Below are 23,516 nucleotides of genomic sequence, written 5' to 3'. Positions count from 1 at the left end.
AATATGAAGACCTCAAGGCATTTTGTGTACAGACTCTTGTATGAATGATCAGAATTATAACATTTCCTGAAGGGAGAAGCACAAATTTCTACCCCTTGTTGTTACAGAAAGAATTTTGAAAAAGCAGTGTAAAACATTTCCGTTGTAAACCAAACCTTAATGGATTGGACATATGGGTGTGACCACTTCAAAAAACCAGTCCACCACTAGTTTAAAGCAATAGCAGTATAAAAGTAAAACATTTTAGCAGCATTGAGGACTAGCAACATGTCCATAGGTAAATGTTTCTTTAGCCTTTGTTCTGCTGAATTCTGTCTCTGGTGTTTTAACAGTAGACCTATTGGAAATAATCTTTCATTGGGGCCAATCCAATAATGACCTTTCTGGATAGCAGTATCCAGCATTGTTCTCTCAGGCATTCTTTGGCTGCATTGCCTGAGGCATCTTTGCCTCTCAGATGGCAAAATCTAGCGACAGCCTTGAAATCTTCAGGAACTCCATGGGAAATGTTGTGAGCAACATATGCCTCCTCTCAAAATTCCTCTTACATTCTGGTTCTGCCTGAGCAGGACAGCCCTCACCTGAACTTGTTATTTGACTTTAGGTAGAAGATTGATGACAACATTATTGCCAACTGGGTGGTAGGGCTGGGGCTGGCTGGAGAACCTGAGAAGGCACAAGTTTTGACCACAAATGGAATTAAGAGGCCACCTTATCCCTTGCTGTGGTCTGTGGGACAGTTTCTTCTGCAAGTTCCAAGGATTTCAGAAGCCCACTCTGCAATAACTGCAAGCAAGGCTTTTAGCATAGCTGCCCCTATGTGGAATAACATTATTGTTGAGATACAAAGGGTACCCACTATCTGCACTTTGTGGAAACAATTGAAAACATATTTTTTATAAAATTAAATAAAATCCAGCAGGCTTTCCCAGCAAGTAGATAGATGGGTCTTTCTAAGGAGTGGCTTCTTTGTATCTTTTCGTTTTTGTTCTTTTAAACTGCCTGTTTGCTATTTTTATTGCCTTGGGACAATGTTTTTTATTATTATTGAGAAAAATATTATGGGTAATTGATTATCATTTCAAATTTCAGTGCATAACAACTCCTAGGTCATGGTAAGCTGTTCATAGGTCTTATGAAAAATTGAACCACTATTTTTACTCTTATAAACTTTTCATCATGTAGACTTATTTTCTCAAAGTTTCTGGCATTATTCAATATTTCTCTCTCACGCACACAGTACAGTCTTATACAGGTCACTAATCTGTTTCTTTGATAGCTAAACCAGTCCCTAAAGCAATCTGCTGGCACAAGCAATATTCAACTTATTAACACTTGAGCCAGCAGGAGGGCTTGGAGACAGAGGTCTTATAGCAGTCCTCCTTGTGTTACCAATAAACAAATAAGAAGTAAATTAACAGAAAAAAAGTAAATTGGTTCTATTTAATGTGAGATCTGAATCAAGTCTCCACAGCCCTGGTCTCGAATTCAGCATGAGTTGGGAGATCTTGGGAATTAGACTCTTCTACTGCAGAACTGATCTACAAGTCAGTATGTTCACTTATAAAATCATTTCTGTACATTTCCCCCACAATCTATGATTAAATAGACACTTTATATGCATCTTAATTCACATTAGCATAGAAATAAAGGAGACGTAGAAAAGTCTCTGCCCTGCCCAAGTCCCTACAACTCTGAAAGAGACAACACGGTGCCGAGGTCTCATTATCATTGAGGTGTTATTTGGATCATGGATTCATTGCAGACTAATGTACACTCCAAGGCGGTTAATGTCACATGTGTCATTGCTTCTGACAGCTCCAAGTAGGTGAAGGTTGCCATATTGGCAAAAGGGGAGGATGGGTCAAACGGAACAGTGATTGGGGTGGGTAGTTTACTGCTCAGCATGCAAAAAAGGAAAGGGGGGAAAAAACCCACAGTGCAGTGAATAGATAGGCCCACAAAATGAGTCATACTCTTAGAGTAGCGGTTGTGAAGAACACTTTCCAACAGCATAGTGCTTAGCAGCAGCATATGTGGGTACAGAGCACAAGATGTTCTCTATCTTATCACTTATTGTCAGGGAATCTGGAAAAATAATTACTATGTAACCTTATTATGGAAGGGTGACAGCAGCGCCATTAACTGAAAGCTCTCATGGACCACAAGTCATTTGATCATAGTGCGCTCTCCCTCCCTCCCTCCCTCTCTCTCTCTCTCTATATATATATAGTTAAACCTGTGAAAATTGTCCCTATCCATTTTACACATCCACACACAAACACGCTCACATATCTTCTGAGTTTGTTGAAGTTGAGCTAATGATGCTGGGAAATAATAATTTTTTAAAACATTATTCCAATGGGAAAATATTTCCACAGAAAAGCATGTCTGTGTTATATTCATTTTTGCCTAAGTAAAGTTAATTCCTCATGCATTTGCTTTGCTTGAAGTCATGCCAGAGTGTGAACCTACCCAGTCCCAGAACCGCAAGTTATTCTCAAACAGATGCTAGAGACAAAGTGCTCTGTTAAAGCCCACCCTTGATGTATGCCCTAAGTCCCCTTTCCTTATAACCATTAAAAAAAATAAAAAATAAACCTATCAACTTTCTGAAAATTATACACATACATTATAATAAAATGAGACAAATGTAGCAGATGAAACATAAAATGGGGGCATCAGATAAACATGCATCTGTCTAACTGAGTGTCTGATGAAACAGGAAAGAACCAACTGAGCTTCCTGGGGCAAAGGAGGGTTGGCGGAAGAATCTGATTGACTTGTAATATGTTTGCAAAATGGAATCCCATTCAGGTGTATGTAGGTGAGATCCTGCACCTATATGTGTGTATGGTTCTCTAGCTAATCATGGGCCCTAATGGCTTGGGAGCAAGATGGCATGATTGATCCTATGGGAGAGTTCACGTGAGCATGACCCCCATAACACCCAGTGTTTCAACGTAGATTGTATGCTAACAAATTCTTAGGGCAGTGTTGGGGAACTTGTGGTCTTTCAGATATTGTTGAGCTACATCTTTCCTGACCATTGATCCTGCTGGGAGATGAAATCCAGCTACATCTGGGTGGTCACAAATTCCCAATCCCATACTATCTACAATCCTTCAAGTTTGTTTGACTAGCTATGGAAATATAAGCACCCACCAAATGTAACTCATATGTATCAAATACGTACATACATTTCTCTGCCCTTTTCAGCTCGCTGGCATCTTTTCCCAGAACAAAAATAATGAATGCACCAAAGAAGGTTAATTACCCAACAAAAAAAATATCTGAACCACTGAACAAATTCATTTTGATTGGTAGCTATCCACCATTGCCCAGCAGGATATCACAATAAGCTTCAACAGGAAATGAATCAAGAAAAGTAGATGAAAAGAAATCAGGTGGGGTCATGCACACACACAAAATTAGTGACGGACCCAGAAGTGAATAAACGGAAATATATATTTCATTTATTTTCCCTTTTTATCTTACCCACTCTTCATTTCTCCCACTTTGATTGGAACATAGTTCTCTTTGCCCACCTCAGGGAGGGTTCCCGGGAAAGGGATTGTCTGATGACATATATTAATGCCACTACTTCAGTTGTATAAGCTTTTATTCTAATAAAACCACTCTGCCATGTAGTTCTATGATCGAAGGTTTGAAGATATCAAAACAGAGCCCTGCATGATGCACTTTAAAGGAGCAATTTAATTGAGCTACAATGTCAGGGTCACTGCGGAGACAACCTGGGTTAATAGCCTTCAAGAAGATCGGGAGCGTGAGGAGGCACTGACCAAATCTCTCAGCATAATGGACAGCAGCAGTGTGCCGGAGATAAGAACCCTTTACTCAGCAGTTGCCTGAATATGATGGACGATCATAGATTTTGCATATTATCACTAATTTATGCAAGAGTTAGTGTTCCAGGGCTGAAATGAAACCATAAAACTGCTTGGGGGTTGTTAGGTGAATAGCGCTGATGGGTGGCTCTCTTAATCCCCATTTAGAAACTCGCTGACTGGAAAAGCCACACTTTGCAACTATCACAAATCAGTCATTAGCATATTGACTATCATGCATAAAAGCAAGAATGATGTATGCAGATTAGTAATTTTTAAAAGCCCAACAAAGCTGACCGTATTACTTCTGTGCATGTTCTCTCACGAAATTCCAACACAATTCATTCCATCTTTGCACATCAATACATTTCTGATTATTTCTAGGCACATATCTTTAAGCAGTGAAGACCTGAAGACTTTGTCTGATTCCACAGCATTGACCTCAGGGAAACAACCACCTGCCACATATTAAAAATCAGACATAAATTCTCACCTACCTTGGGGCTATATATATATATATATATATATATATATATATATATATAGCCTCTGATTACTAATAATCTCACAACTACTTTGGATGTGTTATTGTCTAGGGACAGCAGTGAAATAAATAATTTATTTATTTATTTATTTTATTTTTTATGAAGAATTTATTGGCATTTTCTTGAAATAAATAATTTAATTCAAAGAGCCATGAGGCTCTCATTGTCCTCAATGTGATTGTAGGCAAACTGCTATATCAAAAGGTTTATTTTAGGATAAATCTGTACTAAAATGCTGGTGACTTTTCATGAGGACTTTGTTTAATCTGATGTTGAAATGTGGGAACCTGAACTTGAAAGAGGAAAAATGAGAGATGTGAAGTTGCACCGAATGGAGATGATTTGGTTACTGATGTCCGTGACGTTCATGCTCAGGGCAGTGGTCAGTGGCACTGCATTAGACAAAAGTACTGAGCTCTGTAGCGAGACATGGATTCATTCTTAATTTGTCTATTCTTATCATGTTATTTTTTAAAAAAGTCCAGACCAACTTTCCGCTCTCTGTGGCTAATACGAGTTTCAAGGGGAGCTGGAATAACAACAAAGAGTTACCCCTCCAGTCACGTGGCCCCAGCCCAAATCACATGCTTCGATTCTTTGAAGCAATGAAAAAGATGGAAGCTCTCAGGTGAGACAGGGTTAAGATCTGACTTGGAGAGAGGGCTTTGTGTGTTTTCCATCCTCTTTCTCTTTTCCTTCATTCTGCTTTCTTTTTTAATTTTCATTGGCTTTGTGTGTGTGTGTTTCCCTCTTTCTCTTTTCCTTTCCTTTTCCTTTGTTTTATAATTTTTATTTAGATTAGTTTTTTTTACTGTATTGTATGATGAAAAGTTTAAAAAAAAATTATGAAAAAAGGAAAAAAAATATGGCCCATAGTATAACTTCAAGATATATATTTTGATTTTATCTAGTATTCCTTTTTTTTTTTTTTTTTTTGCTTTTAAAGGGGGACACATCTAATTATACTGAACACCAATGCAGTTACCTAAAAGTAAAACCCCTTGAACACAGTGAAACGAACTTCCAACTAAACATGTACAGTTGATTACTTAATCCTTAAAAATAATTTGAGACATGGGTGATTTCCCCCCTAAATATCATGCCCAATTTATGAATTTTGTTCAGTAGCACTAAAACTAGCAGTATGCTAAAAGTATTTTCATAAACCCTGAAAATGTATAGCACACGCGGTAATTTAAATAACAAAAGGAAACAAAAATGATGGTATCTTTTAACATACATTTCTGTGCAAACAAATTAAAAACAGATGGTTTGGGGGAAATAATCCTTCATATAAATTAGCTATTACTAAGTTCTAATATAAAATTAAATTTATTGTGGTTGTGAACTTGGCAGGAAGTCATCTTGGCATGAAGAATAACCTTTGTTTATTGATATTTAAACTTGAGAATGATGTATATTTTGTATTGTAACTGGCCATACATTGCAGCCGATATACTAGAATTACCACTGGTGGTGTATAAATAAATACAACATAAACTCAAAATGATACGCCCAAGCAAGCCCCAGGCAAGTACAATCCACATAATGTTAAGCACTTGGAAAACTCATTGATTTCAATGGTAGAAAGTGATGCACATCCTTAAGTCTCTTATTGAAATCATTGGGACTTCCAAGTGCTTAACCTTCAGTGGATTGTGCCCACTCTTTTAGTTCAAACTTATGCATGCCTACTCAGAAGTAAGTGTGCACAGGATTTCAGCCTCACAGCTCAACACTCTCCCTGCATGCATACTTAGAAGTGCCACTATGTTCAATGAAGCTTACTCCTAGGTAAGCATACACAGGACTGAAGCCTTGCAGTGTCATCCTGTATTCAAAAGCGAATCCCACTGAGCTCAAAACCACTTACTCCCAGATAAATCGTAGTATTGCAGCCTTAATCTCCCAATATAATACTCCAGCAATTGAAAATAATGCCTCTTTTGTTTTCATTATTTTACAGCAGTTTACAGAACAGCTGTTCAGCCAACCAGCATAATTATTCCACATTGATTTGCTCTGTTTAAAGTGTTAACGTATCTATAACTCTCTTGCTATTGGGATACCATAATGCTTTTAATATCCTAGTCAGAATTAAAGAGAAAAACGGTGTCCAGGTGTCATAAATAAAGTTGTCATAAATAAAGTTGCCAGTGTGGTGTAGTGGTTAAGAGCGGTAGACTCGTTATCTGGTGAACCGGGTTCGTGTCTCCGCTCCTCCACATGCAGCTGCTGGGTGACCTTGGGCTAGTCACACTTCTCTGAAGTCTCTCAGCCCCACTCACCTCACAGAGTGTTTGTTGTGGGGGAGGAAGGGAAAGGAGAATGTTAGCCGCTTTGAGACTCCTTCAGGTAGTGATAAAGCGGGATATCAAATCCAAACTCTTCTTCTTCTTCTTCTTCTGCCACCAGGCTCATCTTGTTTTAGTGAGAGAGAGCAAGCTTGCACACTGTTAAGAAGTTCTTCAAAAGCTGGTTTCCAAGCATATGAGTGCTCCCCACATTTTCCAGCTTTTTTCCCATGTAAAAATTCCCTTCAGCAAATCATCCGTGTGATGCCACAGTCCCTTTCATCATTTCCAAATGCAACAAGGTACCTTGAATTCTGTGATCCGCCCTGAAACCTGCGGGTATAGGGCGGTATATAAATTCTTACTACTACTACTACTACTACTACTACTACTACATAATGACTACATCATTGAAGGATGCTACTTCCAGTGTGATCTTGGAAAAATTGAAGAGTGGCCTGAATGATAAGGCATGAGGATAATTTAACTTGTCAAATAATTTAACTTATCTATAAAATCAGCGTTCTTCAAAACTGCATGCACAATTCTATGAGTCTCGCCATTCTGTTCCTCACGTCACAGTTGTTTTTCTTTTGGTTGCACAAAACTGGCCTGGGGGTGCCATTTGCGGCTAGTCAGAACAATGCAAGACACACAGGAGTCTGTGTCATGCTTCCCTCTGCTTCTTCAGTCCTTACAGCACAGCACACCACTTAAGTAAGTGAAAAGGAACCAGCATAGTTGGAGGTCTTGTGGTAGAAGAAGAAGAGTAGAAGAAGAGTTTGGATTTGATATCCCGCTTTTCACTACCCGAAGGAGTCTCAAAGCGGCTAACATTCTCCTTTCCCTTCCTCCCCCACAACAAACACTCTGTGAGGTGAGTGGGGCTGAGAGACTTCAGAGAAGTGTGACTAGCCCAAGGTCACCCAGCAGCTGCATGTGAAGGAGTGGAGACACGAACCCGGTTCCCCAGATTACGAGTCTACCACTCTTAACCACTACACCACACTGGCTCTCACACCACACTGGCTTGTGGTGGATGGCTTTGGGGGAATTTCAGCCTCATGGTTTGGCTCATGGCTGAGTTTGTGACTTAGCAGCTTCTAGGTTTAAGGGCTTTGGTGTTTTGGAAGTTTTGACAGATATGTCCATACCTGTCAGTGAGCACACACCAATCTCAAGCTCTCAGTAACCAGCTACCCCAGCATTTCATGATTCAATTCCAGTGGACGCTTGGGTTGCGAATGTGATCCATGTGGGAGGCACGTTCGCAACCCACAGCATTTGCAACTCACAGCGCTGTGTCTGCGCACACGTGGGTCGCGATTCGGTGCTTCTGTGCATGCGCAAAGTGCGATGTAGCGCTTCTGCACATGTGCAAGCGCCAAAACCCGGAAGTAACACATTCCGGTACTTCTGGGTACAGTGGTATGTGCAACCCGAAAACACACAACCTGAAGCGTCTGTAACCCAAGGTATGACTGTAAAGCTAAGGCTGCCATAAGTCAGGAATTTCCCAGACATAGCCAGGATTCAGCGTCCAGGCAGAAAACGTTAAAAATGTCCAGAAAAATGCAGGCGTGTGGCATGTAAGAAATGTAGATTTTGGCAAATTTCCTTAAAAATAGCACAAAACTCCTCCCCCCCCCCACCTGAGATTTTGCAAAATAAAAATAAAAAAGCTTCGGCCAAAAAAAAAAAGCTCAACAGATTTTCACTGTTTGAAATATGGCAACCCCTATTAAAACACAAGGAAAGACACCACAAAGTCGTCTCAGATGGCTTCTTCTGAGCAATAAACCTGGGCACACAGATGTGGAAAAGCACAGGAAAAAAGGTTAACAGAAAGAGAAACACACACACCCACACACATACACCCCAATCCCAGTCATCTCTAATAATAAGGGAAGCTGAACCCCAGACCCACCAAAATGATAATGAAGTTCTGAAGTGCCCTGGAAAAAAAGGGAGAAATGGAAGCCTCTTTCTGAGGAGGAACTGGGGGACAGGATTTGGCACGGTGCAAATTTGCATTCACAGTGCACTCCTTTCTAGTCTCCCTACTGAAAAATTGGAATGTGTTTTTATATGCAGATGGATGTGCATAAAATTCAGGCCCACCAGTTGTTGTGCATGACTAGAACTGGACGAGGGACAAAGTCTGTTGTTGAAAACCTCCCCCGAAATATTCAATGCAAGTGAAACCAAATATTTTTACTAATGCCTTTCTTCTTGTAGTTGACAAAACATTTCCAAGTTCAACTATCAAGGGGGAGTTTGTTCTTCATGTTATGATCATTGCAAGGCAGTGGAAATTATTTTGAGCAGGTCTTTTCTCCCATAGTCAGCAACAGCAGGCATCAGGCACAGATTGTCTTTGGAAATGAGCTGCTTTGGGTATCTAGAGAGAACAGCAATCTGCAGTGCCATGGCAGTTTTTGGCAGACATGACTTAGCAGCAGTCTGCCCTTTATCTTCCTACCAAGGGAGCGACAAGAGTATGAAGTAGCGTTATTTCACTTTGGCAAAAGAAAGAGGCTGTGTACATACCATGTATTTAAAGCACATGGCCTCCCACCAAAAATCCCGAGAACTGTGGTATACTCATCACAAAGCTACAATTCCCAGCACCCTTAATGGACTACAGTTCCCAGGATATATATATATATATATATATATATATATATATAATATATATATATATATGGGGGAGTAGTGTGCTTTATGTATGCAGCCATAGAGAAATGAGCAATTCATTTCCAACGGATGAGGCATTTCACAGATGGTTTTATTCCCCTGCCCCCAGTCTTTTCATTTGCTGGATATCCACAACCAATCCACCAGAAATAGTTCCTACCTCAGTTCTAGGGAAACTCATAATTGGATATTAGTATAATCTTGCTTTCCTCCTTCATTTAGGGTTTTTTTCCCCACTCTTAAGGCAAAGACTCCTGAAGATTTCAGCTCTTTTCACGCATTACTCACATCTAGAGGTAACCTAAGTTCTGGTTTTTGTATTGTATTGGGTCTAGATGCACTTCAGAAGTATTCTACAGATCACCCTGAGAGTTTTTTCTTCTTGCTACATTTTTCTTTTAGAAAGAAGAAGAAGAAGAAGAAGAAGAAGAAGAAGAAGAAGAAGAAGAAGAAGAAGAAGAGTTTGGATTTGATATCCCACTTTATCACTACCTGAAGGAGTCTCAAAGCGGCTAACATTCTCCTTTCCCTTCCTCCCCCACAACACTCTGTGAGGTGAGGGGCTGAGAGACTTCAAAAAAGTGTGACTAGCCCAAGGTCACCCAGCAGCTGCATGTGGAGGAGCGGAGACGCGAACCCGGTTCACCAGATTACGAGTCTACCACTCTTAACCACTACACCACACTGGCTCCTCCCAGCTACTCCCATTTACCTTATTATCAAATGAGATTTACAAAAAAGAATGGCAACTAATTTCCAGTGAAGTATATATTGTACTATGATCTTAGTTAGATTTTACATGGGCAGTGTATGTTGTATAAGAAAATGAAATAAATTTCAGAAAACTGAAATGGATCTAATTATCAAATGTTTGTAGCTTAATACTTCCAGGAAATACATGTCAGCAGTGGGTTTGGCTACTACTTGTACTCTCAGGTACACACACCATCAAAGAAAGGCATATGAATATCCCTCCTCAGCTAATTATTGCTCCCTCTCTGTTCATTAATGATCAGTCTAATGACTAGGGAGAGTTGATCTGCATCACTATAGGGGGGCTGGGCTCTCCCCAACCCAGTGGTAGCTATTTTATTTTTTACTGTTGTTGCCACCACCAAAATCAGTGGGTTGTGAGGGAGGGATTAGTTTGGGGAGGAAGGGTCAGAACCCCCCCCCCCAGCTCACTACTAGCCATATATATATATATAAACATTGACATCACAATACCTTTTTAGGACAAACAGAAAGACCGCAAAACAGCAATCTTTGCAGGATTTTATTTGTCTAGGCAGGCACATTATGTGACCCAGGAGAGCAGCAAAATAACCAGACTGTATGATGGTGATGGGATAAAATCAGGCCAATTCTTTATTGACAGCAGCAGGCAGTGCAAAGGTTGGCATGGCATTGGATCCTAGGATCAGTTCATCATTCCACAAGCCCCCTATTGAGGGAATGGATCTGCTGGGTTTGGATCGCTCCAAACCTGTACGATGGGAGTCAGCCAGTGCTGAACATTGCCATGCCGCAAGCCAAGCAAGCAAGGTCTCACTGGGGGACCAGGGTGCAGATTCCAACCAGGCAGATACTGAACCCACGCTTGGGTGTGCCCTGGTCAATCCTCCCCTCAGGCCCCTTATGGTGACCCACCTATACTATGTCGATCCTGACCAATACCATTTCGGTCCTCATACAAACAACGCTCTTCCACCTAACAAAGGAAAGCCATAATTTCACTGTTGTTGTTGTTGTTCAGTCGTGTCCGACTCTTCATGACCCCATGGACCAGAGCACGCCAGGCACGCCTATCCTTCACTACCTCTCGCAGTTTGGCCAAACTCATGTTAGTAGCTTCGAGAACACTGTCCAACCATCTCATCCTCTGTCGTCCCCTTCTCCTTGTGCCCTCCATCTTTCCCAACATCAGGGTCTTTTCCAGGGAGTCTTCCCTTCTCATGAGGTGGCCAAAGTACTGGAGCCTCAACTTCAGGATCTGCCCTGAAGTTTCACTGAGGGAAAGGCAAAAAGAAAGAAAGAAAGAAACACCCAACCAAGTGCCAATCAGGTTGAAAGGAAATAAATATATCCTTTCCGGCCCTTTCAAAATTGCTCAGTGAAGGCTCTAACCTGAGGGTGGGCAGGTGTAAAGCTCTCAATGCAAAACGGCTGTGAGCTCCAGAGGAAGCAGCCTTCTATAGGCCTTCCCCTCCCCTTTGCAAGGGCTTACAGGACAGCAAATTCCCATGAGTCCATCACACAGAGAAGATACTGGGCAAAACCTTGCCCAGTATTTTGCTGCAATCTATGGGTCACAGCGCCACTAGGGAAAGGTGCTCTGTGCTTATTGGGCATGGAACAGGGCTTTCAGGTGGGATGCCATGCTAAACAAAAATGGGAAATGAGAGGGGGTATAATTTCAGAATTAAGAAAGAAACTTCTTTTTAATGATTTGTGACAATGTTATGTATGCAGTGGGGCCATGGAATGTGCATAGGAGGGGATCAGTATTGCAAGTTTGTACAAGCCACACCCAGATGACCAAAACAACATATGGACCCTACTCACAAGGCTTCAAATATAATGTACGCCCTGATGCCTCAGACACAAGTAATATTATGGAGGATGTAGTCTGAAGCAATCATTTGTCATTTGTCTGCAGATAATTATGTAACTGCAGCCACAAACAAAATATAATATTTATTGCAGATCAACAAGCAAAAGACAAACATGAACCTCAAACCAACATTTTTTTGACACTACAGCATTTCCAAAACCTATGTTAAATAACTAATGTGCTCTGTATGAAATGAATAAAACACTTTCCTAGAGCTGCCTGGATTAATTGTCGTAATAATTTGGAGAAATAAATTATTGTGTAATTTAAAACAAAACTCCATCCAGTTATTATGGATATCCCAATAATATTCAGTGAATAATTCATTTAAAAGGCCTTTCCTCATCTATTGAATAAATTATTCACAAACAGATCACAAATAAATTCACAAAGAAAATTAGTCCATAACCTTTAGAAAGACTGAAAATCCAATTGACCTCTAGTAAAACATTTCTAAAATGGGGAGTTAAAGGGAGTCTGCAGAATATTGCCCTTAGAAGAAGAAAACGACTTTACAGTGGTAGCTCGGGTTACATACGCTTCAGGTTACAGGCTCTGATAACCCAGAAATAACGCTTCAGGTTAAGAACTTTGCTTCAGGATAAGAACAGAAATTGTGCTCTGGCGGCGCAGCAGCAGCGGGAGGCCCCATTAGCTAAAGTGGTGCTTCAGGTTAAAAACAGTTTCAGGTTAAGAACGGACCTCCAGAACAAATTAAGCTCTTAACCCAAGGTACCACTGTATAAGTAATCCAGAAATAAAAATTTAAGTTCCTATACTTTAAATATTTGAATCCTACCATGTGCTTGTCTCTGAGATAGGCATTTCTTTGTGTGTAGCTTTGGCTGGTGGGAGATGGGCTGGTATGGGATGACTTGTCAGTTATATCAGATGCCTGTAGTATAGTACTAATATTCACTCTTGGTCAATCCTCCCCAGGTGGCATGCCAGCAGTGGGTGTGGCCAAAAGTGGGTGTGGCAACTCCACTTTCCCGCATGCAAGCACACATACCGGTAGCTTCCCCTCCTCAACTGATTGGTGCAGAATTGTGAAATGCCTTTCACGTCAAGGGTGAGGGGCAAACTGATGACTACACTTAGGAATGCTTGGCCAATTCAATCTTCATCCATTCTTAGACAAGCTGGCCAGACTTATGGACTAATGCGCAGGTCAGTACTTAGGCCAGCCATCTAATAACCTAGGGATAGCCAGTGTGGTGCTCTCCAGATGTTGTTGAACTGCAACTCTCATCATACTTATCCAGTCAGGGATGGGTGGGAATTCAAATCAAAACTTTATTGTGGTCCAAAGACCCACAAAACAATTTCAAAACTAGATACAGTTAAAACGAACAGACAGATAGATGGAAGAAACCAAGGCAGTCATTTTGTTTTATCTAGGGCATAATAATCTGTGTTTCTTACAACCTCCAAAAGAAACTTTCCCATGGCCAGTGTAATATCATTTGACCTGTCTTCCAAACGATAGTTCAGATTTTCCTGGAAAATTTGCCAGTAAGGGTTTGATCAGTTGATCCCTTGCTTGGAATTTTAGTCCAACAGCATGTGGACAGCACAACATTGGCAACTCCTGTAATAACCCAATGGTGATGAAACATTAGGTCAATTTTGTTCTTGACATAATAGCCAGTAAGTTATATGTTATCTTTAGCAATAACATATAAAAAGTGCATGCTTAGCAAAAGGGATCTGGCTAGTTCCATTTTCTTCACAGACCTATTACCGTGGTACCGCGAGTTACAAATGCCTCAGGTTACAAACGATTCAGGTTACAAACTCCACTAACCTGGAAGAGTTACCTCGAGTTGAGAACTTTGCCCTAGGAAGAGAATGGAAATTGTGTGCCGGTGGCGCAGCGGCAGCAAGAGGCCCCGTTAGTGAAAGCATGCCTCAGGTTAAGAACAGTTTCAGGTTCAGAACGGACCTCCGGAATGAATTAAGTTTGTAACTAGAGGTACCACTGTACTGTTTAATGCCCACTGGTGGGTGTGGAGGGTGGCAAAATAAGTGTACCTCCTTCTGCTGGTTTCTACTAACCTGCCAGAGCGGGCATGTCCCTCCAACCAGGCACTGTTTGACCAGCCCTTGCTGCCAGCACCTCTTGTTAAAACATTGGCTACTTGGCCAGAACCTAGCTGATTAGGCTGGCACAAGTTCCCCCACAGTGACACTGGCTCACAGCCAACCTGTGTAGACAACAGGTGATCCACAGTTTTTCTTTTCTTGAAGTGCAGCAGATTGCTCAGCAGACATTCCATAACTCTTGGCATCCAACCAGGCCAGACAGACTGGACCAGATAGTGGCCGCCCACATACTTAAGGTCAAGGTACAATTTAAGGGGAAATGACTTATACTGACCTCCTTGCCATCTTGCCCCGTATCTCTAAGTCCCATGAGACTTGATATTTCATGAGACTTTGCCACAGGTGCTGCATGTACCTTCAGTTAGCAGCAGCTGCTTGCACTGTAGTGGTTCTTGAGGTGGCAGAGTAGGGCAAAGAGGCGTAGGAAGGTCAGGTGGTACCCGGTACAGAACATTCTTGTGTCCCCCCCCATTGATTCCCCCCCTGCAAAAAAATGGTTTACGTTATTTCATATTTCTTACAAAGGATAATAACAATTAATAATAATAATAAAACTTATTTATATCCCACCCTCCCTGGCCGAAGTCGGGTTCAGGGTGGCTAACATCAGATACATAACATTGGTATAAAACAATAATTAAATTACCTCCTAAAAACATCTCAAAATCAAATTAAAGTCTAATTAGATGGCTTTCCACAGGGTTAGGGTTGGGACCAGTAAGTGCTCCACTGAACTGAAATTTCAGCCTTCACGACATAGGAAAACAGCCAAGTAAACAGCTATTTTTGGTGGAGGAGGGTCAAGATATTAACCAATATGCATGAAATTTCATATATAGCTATATAATCCCTAGTATAGTAAGATAAGACCTTTGGAGCAGGCATTTTTTTTTAAAAAAAAGGTTTTTTTATGAACCGCGCCCTAGTAGGGCAGTAATTGTTCCTTGATAATTTTTCACACCGCCTTCATTATGGAACATGGGGTGGTCACCCCCTACGCCCCCCCTTGCTACGCCCCTGGCAGTGCTGCCACCTTTCCTCCAGCCGTGAATTGGCTTGAGTGAGCCCTCGGTGTCAGGATTTTCTGAAAATTCTCTGTGATTTGAAGGCCAAGGAGCTAGCACTTGGCTGAAATGCAGTGTTGCAATGTTTTATCCTCCTCCTGTTTTACACCGGTTTGTATCTTTGTGCATTTTCAAACATAAGATATGAATTACATCCTTAATGACTTACCCTAATACCACTCCATTTATCAGAGTCTGATAAATTAGCACTTTGGGTCCTTTAGGTCTCTACTTCACATGTGAGTTGGCACTTTGCAGATCATTCTCGGTGCTCTTAGTTACCCTGGTTACTTATTTTCTTTCCAGCAGGAGGTCCTGATTCATCATGTTAATGAGAAGTCTCATTAATATGTTGAGACTACTTGTGCCTGAAGAGAAGCACTTGATAAATTCTAGACTTAAGATTGTTCTGGTTAATTTTTAGTTTATAATTTTTATTTAAAAGGTGCCAACTCCACACAGTTGCTCCACGAGGATTAACATTTCAGCTGTGGATGTTCAGTTTATCTGTGTCGTGCAAAATGACAGGGACAGAGTATTCTGCCATTTTATTTCAATTTAATTCCCCATGGCTATGATATCAATGCTCTTCACTTATTTCAATTTTCAAAGCATTTGTATCCCAGTTTGTCTCAAAACAGCTCACAAGAAGACGACATCGCTTCAATAATACAAGAAAATGAGCAAGAATAACCCACACACAAATTTTAAAAAATCTATAAATAATAAAAAAATGTTAAACCAGCTAAATACCTGAATATACTGCTTGAATGCATTTAAAAAGGCCCCCCAGAAGACCATTGCTTTAGCTGCCTACTAAAAGAGGGAGCTAGATGGGCCTACTTAGGGAAAGCTTACCATGTTTTAAAATAATAATTATTATTATAAAACATGGTAAGCTTTATTATTATTATTATTATTATTATTATTACGCCACCCATCTGACTGGGGGCTCCCAATCGAATATTAAAAACACATTATAAACTTCCCTAAACAGGGCTGCCTTTAAAGCCACAACAGAGAAGGCCCTGTGGCTTGTGCCAATACCCTTTTTATGTTACACGCTCTCCAAATATATGCATTAATTTGCTAGGAAACGACATAACTAAATCTGGAGAAAGTGCAAATTTGAAAAGAAAGCTGCACTTTAGTTCACATACATGTTTGGAAAGCATTGTTTAAGTAGATTTGGCACTAAATTGACTTTCTACCTACCCCATCCATCTGGGTAAGTAGTACATGCGATTCCCATCCCTCCCATCTTCTAACTGTATGCAATAATGAGTAGTATTCAAACAAAGTTTTTAACTCAGAGTAGACCCATTAAAATTAATGAACATGACTAAGTGAGGTCCATTAATTTCAGTAGGCCCTGCTCTATCTAAAAGTTTAGCTGAAGACCACCTAATGATTCCAGAAACTCTTGCACGTTTGACCTGCACACCAATTCTACATAGCCTTCCTGTCTGTTGGCTACCACTAAAATCTGAACCAGTGCCCCAGTTGCTCTCAATTAAATTCAGCTGGATTTTAATAATAATAATCATTTTCTATGGCATGCTGCTGCTGTCAGTAACACAGAACCAAGAGGCAACATTAACATTTCAATTAATAATTGCATTTACAATAAGCCATTGTCAGTGATGACTCCTCAAAAGAATAACCCTTGCTGAAATTGCTGCCATCCTTATCGGCCTGTGTTTGGGTTCCTTTCTGCCAATGGACAATTCAGAAGTTATAAAGTGACAAGCACCGCAAGTCCACCAATAAATAGCTCTACGCCATTTTTCGAATTTAGTATCATAGGAGCTCAACCGGGAGGAAGGTGAATGAGGGCAAACTGCCAAGCAGTTATAGAGATTTTACAATCAATATCCCTTTATAGCAGAGAGTGCTTTTCCCCCTGTTAATCCCTCTCCTTTTAGGACTGAGCGCCAACACTGTGACTTTTCATTCCATGATGACTCATTAGGTGGCAAATTGTATAATACCAGTGTGGAAAAGAACAGATACTAGACAAAGCTGGCTTTGGGCAGGGTTATGGGGCATTGCGGGAAGACTGCCTTGCCAAAGAAAAATGCCAGATTGCCACTTTGTATTTGACAGCTTGAACTCTTCTCGAAAGTGTATCAGCTGGCTTCTGCACAGTGTTTTCTGAACTTGTGATACTGGGGGAGGAGGGAGGGGGGGAAACATGTTTCGGATTCAGCTTGTGGAGGCTGAACACAATGGTAGTAGGACAATCTGCTGCGCTGAAAGAATTGAATGAGGAATGCAATGAAAGTTTCTCTCTCCTTCTCTCTCTGAATGTCCGCAATGATTACAATGGTAACAATTTGAATTTGCAAGGGGAAAGCTTTATTGTGTGTTGGGGGAAGAAGGGCTTAGAGTATGGGGTGGGTAAGAGTTCAGCTCAGGGGGCACATTTCCTTGTAGGAAACCCTTGTGGGAGGCAGGGGGTGTAGTAAGGAAATTGGTACCCAGGGGCAAAAAAATTTTTTGTCAAACCCCCCCCCCCCCAGGCATGGGAAGGTCAGGTGGTACCCAGTCGGGAAATTTCTTGTCAACGCTCCCATTGATTCCCCCCCCCCGCAAAAATGGTTTTACATTATTTCATATTTTCTTACAAAGGAATAATAACAAGTAGTAATAATATAATAAACTTTTTATATATCCACACCCTCCCGGCCGAAGTTGGGCTCAGGGTGGCTAACATCAGATACGTAACATTGGTATAAAATCAAACAAGAATTAAATTACCTCCTAAAAACATCTCAAAATCAAATTAAAGGTCTAATTAGATGGCTTTCCACGGGTTAGGGTTTGGGAACAGTAAGTGCTCCACTGAACTGAAATTTCAGCCTTCACGACATAGGAAAACAGCCAAGTGAACAGCTATTTTGGTGGAGGAGGGTCAAGATATGAACCAATATGCATGAAATTTCATATAGAGCTATATACTCCTGTATAGTAATATAAGACCTTCGGCATTTCAAAAAAAAAAAAAAAATCAAAAAAAAATTCCCCCAAATTATTTTCCCCCAAAAAAATGTTCTTTGATATTTGTCACCCCCTCCATATGGAACACGGGACGACCTGCCCCTCCCCGTCCCCTTGCTACGTCCCTGGTGGAGGGGGGTGTCACACGACAGAGGTGGCAGGCTCAGAAGCCAAAGAGGCAGAGTGCATGTACCTTTTACCATTATACGTAGGCTGCATTCCGTCACACAAAAGCCAGAGGATTTACGCGGCCAAGACGGAATATCTTCTTCATTTCCTTTATTTCGATTTGTATACCACCTTTCTATATTAGTATACACAAGGGAGGCAGTTTAGAAGCAGAAGAAGAAACAAAAATAGACAGCAAAGATCACACACTAACAACAGCTGATCCAATACAAAAAGCGCAAAAACTTATAACAACTATAATCAAATATTCAATAACTGATTAGAATATAATAGTGACTGTAAATTAAATACCAGCAAATAATCATTAAACGGTGTTACACTTATCAATTACAGTAAAGAATTACTAAACTATAATCAATAAAAACAGCAAGTCACAATGCATAAAATACCACAGAACATTAAAAAAACTATGTAAAAGACTCAATTGAGAAACAAGGACACACAACTTGTATTAAAAAAAATCAAACAAATTTCAAACAAAGCAAGCAAGAGGCATTATCACAACTCAATGACATATTCCAGCCAGGCAAAAGCACTCAGGAGGTTATGGAGCAAGGTCATGAGGGACTTTTCTTGGAAATAACCATAACAGCTACTAGAGAAGCCCGGAGGCTGCATTTTGTCCATAGGCTGGAGAGATTTCCTTCCTGCTCTACTCCTTTATTGGTTCTCTAATTTGCTCTGCCCCATGCATTTGAGTTTTCATGTGTTCTGCTTTAACTAGGATAATTTCTAATAAAAATTCCAGAGTGGGGGCCATATTCAGTTGAGCTGAGTTCATCCACATGCCCCCTCCTGCATTACTGGCATGCACATGATAAAACACCTCAAAGTGGATCAACATTCTTTTTCAAGGGCAATTCACTGTTGTGCATGATTTCTGACCCGATTTTTTTAAGCAGTGGCAACAACAAAATTTTCACTCTTCCCAATTATACTTCTGAAACTGAGAAAGCTGAGGGAGGGCTTTTTGTGGTTGGAAGTACTGTGAGCTCAGTTCAGGTTGGGTATCCAGAACAGATTTCTGGGTTAGGAATTCTAAATCTATATCTCTTGCACCTGGTTCTGGTCGGTGGCTTTTAGGATTCCAATAGAAGAAGAAGAAAGTAAATCCAGAAAACCTAAAGTTTACTCACCCTCCTGCTATAGAATGTATGAGTCCATTTAAACCTGAAATCAAGTCTGTTATCCTTAGCTCTACATCCACATGCAACCGTGCAAGTTTGGTAATAGAAAATAGATTTATGGACTCCTTTTCCTGAAGTGCAGGCATTTAATCTGAATTCACGGACAGTCTGGCTGTTTTACAGCAAGTGGGATATCAAAGTTCTTTGAGTCTGAGAAGCAGAAGAGTTGTGCCTTCCATGATTGCCTGATCAATATTCCACTTGAGTTGTGATATCAGTGACTGGTTATTGTGCTTTCTGACTAAATTTCACAGCCTGTCTCCTGACATGTAAACTCTGGGCATCTCTGTTGCAGAATTAATTTCAGAGCAGAATAGTGAGTTTTAAAGTACCTATAAAGCACTAGGAACAAAGCACCATCAAAATATATTTTACTACTGCTACTATTTTAATGTCTGTGTTCCAGGCACTAAATGGAATTCACGTGTGACACTTCTTTCGCCAAATCAATTTACAGATTAAAGTGAAATCCTGAAAAGTGGTAAAGCTGAATGCAGACACAGAAATGTGTTTTTGCTCTGTGCTGGATTCAAAGCAGTGACTAATAGAAAAGCAAGATATTTGGGGGGGTGTTAATACTGTGAGCCTCTCCATCCTACGCTCAGATTGTGTGTTGTGTTGTGTGTGTGTGTGTGTGTGTGTGTGTGTGTAATTTGGAGAGTGGACGCACTTTGCGTTTAGTATGAAAACCAAGTTTATATTGCAATAAGAGGATTTGTAGAAATATGAGCTTTTTATTTTGAAAAAGAGAGTGTTGGCTCTCAGAATACTGGAACATTGATTGTTGGATGGAATTGACTGACAGTGGGCTCTTGGAAAACAAAAGAAGGCACTACTTTACAGAGTGCATCATTTATCCACCATAAGATGTAGTTCCACTAGCTTAGTCGGTGTTAAAGGGGATTAGAGACATGCTGCTAATGGTGAAGTTCAATGTGCCAATAATTTCAAGTTGGGGCCTGAGACAGCCCAGGCATTTCATGAGAATAATTTATTCTTGGAAGACTGCTGTCAGAGAATACAAAGTGCTCAAAGGAATGGTTCTGGCTCCTGGGTTGTAGGTCAGAGGTGAGACATTCAAGTTATCAGTAAACACAAAATATGTAGGGAGCTGCCCATTTTTTTAATTTTATAATGATGATGGGCTATTGAGTATGTGATGAAGCCAAGCAAAAAAGTTGATGCCATGAAAGACACAGAATGTCTATAAAAAGCATCAAGTGCAGGCAATCTTCCTTCACCTACTGATGCTCAATGTGACCCCATCATGCTGTGAGTTTCCCAGCACCACCCAGCATCCATACTGTACATTTAAACCACTCATACCATTATGTCATGGTCTTGCCCAAAGAAGCATGGGAACTGTAGTTTGCTAAGGGTGCTGATATTTCCCAGGATTCTCCCTACAATTCTCAGAATTCCCCATGGAGTATGAGTGTGTCAAACACATAGCGTGGGCCTGAACTCTGCGCGAGGAAATGTGGAATATAGGTGCTGGAGTCGTGTGAACTGAAATCTTGTTAGAGTCATGATTATTTGTGCATCGCCCTCCCACCAGCTTGCCTGCTCCATAACGCTGAGTAAAGACAACCCTTTTGGGAGTGTTGATAAGTCAAGCTTGAAGACGGAGATTAGAGAATGCATGGGAAATGCTCTGAAGTATCAAGATTAGCATTAGCAATGTGCGTTGCCGATACGAGATGAAGCCCGTGGTGGTGCTGTCACTGACTCCTATTGAAACTATGAATCTCATTGAGGAGCAGCCTAGGGGACATGAATAAAAATATATGGAAAGGAGGAAAACTAAAAATGAAAGATGCATTTAAGGCATCAAGCTCCCGAGGCTAGAAGCTGATAGCCACACACATTAAGGAACACAGATGAAGATAGCGTTGTCAGGGGTGATAACAGATTATGAAATACTTCTAAAATAAAATGAAATAAAAAGATTCTGCCACATGTCCGAATAAATCAACACTCACTAGGGCTCCCATTGGGCTTGATTTCTTCCCTCTGCTGAAATAAGCATGCTTGATTGCCAAGGCCTGCCATTCCTGGGGCCAAATCAAAGATATAATATTCACTTCTTTCAAAAGATGCAGCAAGCGAGGCAATAGAAGAATGCAGATAAATCAATTCTGCATGCTTAAGCCCATCTTCCTTTCATGCATGGTTGGCGATGGAAAATGATTTTCTTCCCATCCTGCCTTATCATTTCTGGAGCTATGAAAAATAGATTTTCCTACAGTAATGAAGCACAGGAAAAAACAACTTGTTATAAACTGATTACACTTTAGATTGGAGGGCTGGCTCTCATTAGCTTTGTTAGACTGGATGTCAACCTGAGATTGAAATCATTTTCATGGTGAAGCGGGGAGACTCCTTACGCAATAACACACTCCTGCAAGGGGCTCCACCCTTCCAAAGAAAGGTTTAAAGGTTTGCTTCTGAGCATTCAGGTGCTGAGCAGAGCCAGAATGAACTCCTAATATCATATTTTGGTACTGCAGCAAGCACTGCTATTACCTGCCACTCAACCTGCTTCATGTAGCACCATGAGTTGTGGGGAATTACTGAGGTAGGAATGGGCACCTGAATGGTGCAGAAAAAAATGTAAAAAGTGTTGACCCTAATGAGGGAGCACCTTTTGAGTTCAGCATAAGGCAGAAAAATGTCTTGTGTTGGGAGTGATAACAAACAAGTGAAACAATCTGGAGATGTGACTCTACTAAAGGTAAATGAAGGAGCTTCTGAAGGACCTTTCCTCCAGTGATGAATAGTAGGTCTGAGTCTGTGTTGGGGGGATATTGATGAAGACCACAGTGGGGACAAAGTATTTAAGCTCCCCTCCCTACATTGTGGTGCCTTCACCTGCTAGTTATTTGTTTAAATACATCTTTCACCCAAAGCCAAACCACAGAGCAAACTTAATGTCCAGTTTGACTCTTATGACTCATTTTTTATGAACAGCATTTTGAAGTTTAATCTCTGCGTTTTCTTTTTAAAAGTATTTTTTAAATTGTTTTTGTGTTTTACATTGTTGTAATCCACCCCAAGTTCACATTTGAGATGGTACAGGATATAATTTCTGTGAATGAATAATGAATGAAATGTTATTGAGGTTAATATGGTAAACTGCAATTATTTAATTAGATGATTTAATTTAGAATTGTACATGGATGCTTTCAAATGTATTTCTTATCTTAACCATTTGGAGAGAGACAGAGGGGGGAGGGGTGTGGTTCCCCCCTTTCTAACCATTTCTATATTGCATTTTTTATTAGTAATATTATTTTGGTATATTTTAATTTGAATACATATTTTGGTTGACACTGTTCTTCAATATTGTTATTAGGGTATCATATTTATAACTATTTATTTATTTATTTATTTATCTATGTATGTATATTACTGTGGTTCATATAACTATGATGATCAAAACAACAACAATGAATGAATGAATGAATGAATGTAAGAATGAATGAATGAATGAATGAATGAATGAATGAATGTAAGAATGAATGAATGAATGAATGAAAAAACAAAGTGCAAGAAAGGAAGTACTGTATCTGGCTTTTGTTAATCCCATACCTAAAGCTAGATTCTGTGTTCCTTGTCAAAATCTCTGATACTTTGTAGCCGGACTCCCTGGGTTCTAGCAGTTCAGTTAATGCCCAGTATAAAATACCATAAGGGAACTGCTCCTGGAGGGCTTTTATTTTATTTTTTAGATCAGGAAGCCTAGGCAGCCAAGAAGGCTGCAGAGCACGGGGAAAGGAAAGGAAAGCTAAACTTGGCACCCACCAGAATCTGAAGAAGTGAGCATGCACACAAAAGCTCATACCAAGAACAAACTTAGTTGGTCTCTAAGGTGCTACTGGAAGGATTTTTTAATTTTTTATTTTTTTAATTTGTTTTCAGAATTATAGAGAAATTCTAGAGCACCTGCTAATGAGGCAAAAAAACCAGAAG

The sequence above is a fragment of the Lacerta agilis genome, chromosome 5 (genome assembly GCF_009819535.1).
Source record: "Lacerta agilis isolate rLacAgi1 chromosome 5, rLacAgi1.pri, whole genome shotgun sequence".
NCBI lineage: Eukaryota > Metazoa > Chordata > Lepidosauria > Squamata > Lacertidae > Lacerta > Lacerta agilis.
Note: the sequence above shows the minus strand (reverse complement) of the source record.